We start from the raw sequence: 6000 nt of genomic DNA on the forward strand, positions 1-6000 counted from the left end.
CAAGCCATCTGGCGCTAAGTCTATGTCAGGGACAGCTCCGAAAGCGGCAAGGTTCCGGCATGTGGGACTTGGTGGGATGAATAGTGGCTGTGTGTAGCGGCGATCCCGTTGCGGGGTGAGCGTCCCCGACCACTTAGTCTGAAGTGGGAATGTGAGAAGAAGGCTACTTCTTCGGTTCCCACTCCAGCTGTTATTATATACATGCGGGATTGGTCATGTGGGGCGTGCCACGTCACCCTCGCACACAGCCATGGCTCTCCGGGTGCCTCCGCAGGAGATCCCGAGAGGGCCCACTGTGGGTGCAGGGCGAGTGTGGTGGCGGTAGTGGCGATGTAGGGATGGTAAGATACAGGAGGGGAAATGGGCATGTGCACTGGTGGTACATTGAACAGCAGGAAAGGTGGTCCATGTAAGAGAGAGGGAAGGAAAAAAAGAAAGAAAGAAAGAAGGAAGGGAGAAAGGAAGAGGGAGAGGAGGGGGAAGCGGTGCGGAGTGGGGGTCGGGAAGGGCGTGCTGGGGCATGCCCTGACATCACCCCCTCCTTAAGCCACTTCGCCTCGAAGTGGCTGGGCAGTCTTCTCTTTCTCTCCCTGGGGCGTGAGGGTGCATCTGATGGAAGTCTTCCACTAGGTCGGAGGTGTGGGTCAGGTGGTCACGTGCGAGCCACTGGTTCTCTGAGTTTGGCCAGCTGGTATACTTTACCAAGTACCAGAGTTTCCGGCGCTGCCATCTGGAGTCCAGGATTTTTTCAACCTCATACTCTTCTTCCCCATCTATGAGGTCTGGGCCCAGGTGTGGGTCGGCAGGGCATTCCGTGATTTCATCGGGGTGGTGCAGCCTGATGTTTGTCATGGACACGACTGGGTGGATCCCCTTCTGTCATGCGGTAAGTCGGAGTTTGACGGCAGCAGGGGAGACGACTTTGGTGATCTCGAAGGGGCCAATCCACTTGTGGTCTAGCTTCTTGGTTGGACAGTCAGTCGTGTAGTTCTGGGTGCTAAGCCAGACCTGGTCGCCTTCTTGGTATGTAGGGGCTGCCCTGCGATTGTGGTCGTAGTAGCTGTCATATCCATGCATACCCGACCCTGACCCGACTTCCGGACCTCCACCCTCTTCACCTCCGGAGTCATAACCTACCGCTGCCGTTCCGATACTCACCTTCGGTCCTGGCAACACACCTCCTTCTACCCCCCCACGCCACCTCTACTCCTCCTTACCTCTCCGACCCTATCTCCGTCCACTCCGATACTCACCTTCGGACCTGACAACCCTCCTTTCCGCCACTCCTTCCCCCTTACCTTTCCCCTCTCTCCTCCCTCTGGTACTCCTCCGCCACCCTTCCGCCAAGTTACGACCTTCCACCGCTGTCCCATACTTTGTACTCGGACACCACTTGTACCTTTGCTCCGAGCCTCCGTCATAGTCCCTACCTCGGACTTTGACTCCACCTCGGTCTTAGTCCATTGCATTGGTGACCTCATACTACGTAAACACCATTGCCAATATCCCTCAGACTTTCAACCCTGCCTCTGTAACCTCCGTAAGCTCCGCAACCCCTGAGCTTCGCGGATCGCCTTCGGCACTTTTGCCGCCTGTAATGTATCTCTCACGTTTACCCCTCATCCCTATTTGGACTACTGCTTCTTCCCATTCTAGCCAGTTAGTCATCACCCCCACTTCTCCTCATCCTCCTGCCCCTCTGGGCCTTGCCCTCCCTACCTCCTCTTGGACATATCACAGGTCCTGCCTTATGACCTTCGGTACCGCTCCGCTCCTTCTTCCCTTTGTTCCCATTCGGACTTCTTCGTTCCGATTTGGTTCCCCTTTGTTTCCTTGTGCTTTTGCCCCCTCCATTATATATATCAGCGCTTGTACATACTCGTTTTGGTTCAGTCCAAAATCGACCTGAAATGCCCCCTAGAGACTTCCTGCTCACCTACTGTGAAATTAAGGACCAAATGGACAAACAGCAATGGCACAGCGCTCCGCTTGAGTCGCTGAGGCCAAGGTCCCTCCACACTAAGTCTCCGATTCCACTCCTGTCAGGGCACAGCCCTTGACCCCACTCACCCTCAGACACCCTCACCCTTCTCCTAACCACCCTCTCTCCACATTTCCCCATTCCCCTTATCCTTCCCCCCACTGTTTCACATAATGACGCGCACGCATGTGAACCCATTATGGAAAGTCGGCAGCAAGCGGGAACTGTATAGTTCCTAGGGTCCTTTTGTGTCGGCCTCACAGGGGGCTGAGAAGCTTACCCTTCTTCTCAGCTCATTCCCTGTGAAGGCAAGTGTACTTACCCGCTTTTCAATGAATACCAGCTCATTCCCTGTGAAGGCTGAGGCCAGTCCCCTCAGCGACTTCGAGGAGTTAGCACCTGGGGAGAGTACCCCAGCTTCCACACCCGGCCTCGCCCTCCGGCCACTCCCAGCTGGGGTCCGGATCCTGACAACTCCGGAGTCGTCTGTATCAGCCCCGTTCTAACAGTAGCAGGCCATCTCGTCTGCCATGTGCTCCAGCACTGCCTTTGCCTCCTCTTGCATTTTCATCATTCTTGAGGAGAATGCATCTGCGGCTTCCACCTCGGATGTGCATGTGGGCTCTGTCCCCATCCTGGGGTGTTGTCTGGTGTCAAGCTCGAAGGGGGTTCGGCGGGTAGTGGAGTGGACGCGGTTGTTGTAGGCGAACTCCACTAGCGGGAGCCAGTCCACCCAGTCATCTTGGCGGTGGTTGACAAACACTCGAAGGTAGGCTTCTATCTCCTGGTTTACCTGCTCGGTTTGTCCATGTCAGAACCGTGTGAATCTTCGCCAATGGTAGCCGTAGGCGACCGAGCGTTGCCCGCTAGTGGAACAGGCATCCTACACATGACTGAGCTTTAGCGAGGGATAAACCCCACTGATCTTGAGGCCGAGGCTACTTAGGTGAGTGAGCTGGGATTTCGGCTTCAACGACTCGAGGAGGAGCGTTGCGCCTCGTTCTCGATGCGGTCCCGATACTTCAGAAGGTCGAGGGTCTTACAGGGGACAGAGGTAAGCTTAGGGGTGAGTTTCTAGTTGATTTCGAACTACAGTACAAGCATTAGTTACAAGCTGTATATAAGCGCTAGGGAACTGAATAGGGAATAAGTCGCCAGATCTCGCGGAGATTGCGGGCGGAGAAAAGAAGGAGGAAAACAAACAAGGAGTGCGTGTTCAAGGCAGCGAAGGTCAAGCATGACCTTCGCCGTGAGGTAACAAGGTGCGGCGAAACATGGGACAACAGGTCGTGGCTGTTAGAATCGGGCGGACTCGGACGACTCCGGAGTGGAATCGGAGACTTAGCATGGAAGGACCTTGGCCTCAGCGACTCAGGCAGAGCGCTGTGCCATTGCTGGTTGTCCTGGGGGTCCCTAATTTCGGATCTAGCAGAGGGAAAGTCTCTTGGGGGAATTCAAGTTGATTTCGGACTGAGGTTACAAGTTACTATGTACATTGTATATAAGGAGGGGTCCGGAATCAAAAGGAGCGAGGGTAGGACGAAAGGAGACAAAGGGAGATGGAAAGAGGAACAACACCGAGGGTCAAGGGTTTGACTCAATGGTGTTTCTCAAAGGAGGAATGAAGGGCCAAGGCCCAAGGAGGAAGGAAGGAGGTTGGGAGTGGGGAATGGCTAGCTGACTGAATAGGAAGGAAGCAGCAGCCCAAATAGGAATGAGGGAGAATAGCGGAGTTGAATAGGACAATGCAATAGTTGCAAGGTCCGAAGTAAGTCCGGAAAGTCCGAACTCGGAGGTTAAACTCCGGAATATTGGCAAAGGTAATTAAATGGAATGAGCTAACCAATACAATGGGTATAAGCGGAGGTGGGGTCAAAGTCCGAGGTCGGAGCTAAGACCGGAGGTTCCGGAGACGAGACGTGAACGGGATACCGGAGCGGAGGTCCGGAGTTGGGAGCATAGGTTTTGCGTACTCATCTGGAAGGTGTCGAGGTTGGGGTCGGACCCGGAATGTTCCGGAGTCGGACCGAAGGTGGTGTCCGAGCCGGAGGTGGGATAACCTCTTGGGAGTCGGCAAGGAGAAAGTGATGGAAGGGAAGTAGGGCTCCGGAAGTCGGAGTTTGGAGTTCCAGGAGCCCGGAGCGGAGGTCGGGATTGTATGGATATGACAGTGGCGCTCTGCGCCGCTAGGTTGTTCAACGACAATTAGGAGAGGGGTTGTGGAGAGGTGGCGGGAAGTGGTTAGATGGTGATGGGCGGCGAGCAGAGTGTGCAGGGAGTGTTCGGGCATGGGAGAGGGTCAGGGAGGAGGTCGTCTGGCCCCAGGGAATGCCGGGTCGTGACAGTCCGTCCATCTGTGGGTGGTAGGGTGTTGAGGGGGTGAGCTTGACTCCAAGGAGGTCTGCGAGTTCCTTCAAGAAGCGGGAGATGAAGGTGCTTCCTCTATCGCTGAGGATCTCTTCGGGTAGGCCATGGTGTCTCCAGACATGTTCAAGGAAGAGCCGCACGATTCCCACTGAGTCCACCGTCGTCACTGTAGGGACCATGTGGATGCACTTGGACAGGTGGTCCACTATGACGAGAATGGCATTGTATCCCTTTGACTTGGGAAGCTCCCCTACCATGTCAACAGAGATCACTTGCCAGCGGTGTGTGGGGACCTTGTTTGGGATGAGCTTTCTGACCTTACGGGAGGGGAAGGACTTGATGCGGTTGCAGGTGTCGCACCCGCGCACATAGTGTCCTACATACTCCGCCATCCAGGGCCACCAGTAGTCACGGGAGATGAGTTCCAGGGTCTTCCATTGCCCTGGGTGTCCTGTTGCCTGCGCATCATGGTGTAGCTGCACCAGGCCGTGGTGGAGCTGCGGGTCCTTGGGGACATATATTCTTCCTCTGTATAGGACTAGCTCCCCCTGTTTCTCCCATTCATCTGACCTTGTTATGGAAATGGAGAATCTTATGGTCCGTGACAGGCAACCAGACCTTGAGGCCCTTTGCTATGGAAATGGGCCTAGACTCCTATAGACCAGGCACACAGGTAAGATATTTCTTACTTCTTCTCACTTCATTCTCTGCCAAACCCCATGCCAAGCTTTCCCACTGGGTTTTGGTGCTGGCTGGGGGATTTGTTGATTTCCAAAGGACTTCCTTTGGCCATTATAACATTTGTATTAGATAGATACAAGTCATATGACATGTATGGTAATTGCCGAGATGTTTTCTCATTATTGAATACATAACTCACAAACCTTGTACCGTGATTGTAACATCCTCACCATTGTGTCACCACTGTAAACTCAACCTGTAACCCTGGAACCATGTCCACCTCCCTATTCCTCCTCTCCATGACAAAACTACAACGAGGAGGGCATTCCCATGCCCAACCTCCTGCTGTCCGCTCCCACCAGTCCACCGGGTGGTCGAGTGGTTACTCCCATCCAACCAGAAGTTCCCTATCAGGAACTGTAGCCTATCCCACCTCCTCAGGAGAAGGATACGGTCCAGGCAGCTCCAGGATGCCTGGCCACGCACCTGCAGGTCCCACTTCCCATGGTCACCCACTACCGTGCACTGGTCCACCAGCCCGCTTTCCCCAACAACTCCCGCTACCGGTACACTCCCATGAGCGCCAAGTCACCGATAGCCACCAACTGGGTGACTCCCTTTGGGAGTCCCAGTATCCCTCACTACCAGTACACTCCATTGAGTGCCAAGTCACCACTAGCCAAACACTCCCAGCACACCCGCTACCGGCACGCTCCCAGGAGTGCCAAGTCCCCGATAGCAGACAGCCAGGTGGCTCCCTCAAGGAGCCCACATCATACTCACTACCGGTATGCTCCCAGGAGCGCCAAGTTACTGTCAGCCGACACACAGGTTGTACTCCCATACCTTCATCCTATTCTGCTCTCCCTCCGATGGCTACGCAGCCACCTCCATTAGTGAGCCGAACGGCTCAGGTTGGGTTCCCCGGAACCCATTCCTGTAACAGACCTAACTGTCCCTTCTCCGAGTTC

Source organism: Cantharellus anzutake (assembly GCF_015039405.1).
Source record: "Cantharellus anzutake strain C23 chromosome Unknown EI90scaffold_8, whole genome shotgun sequence".
NCBI lineage: Eukaryota > Fungi > Basidiomycota > Agaricomycetes > Cantharellales > Hydnaceae > Cantharellus > Cantharellus anzutake.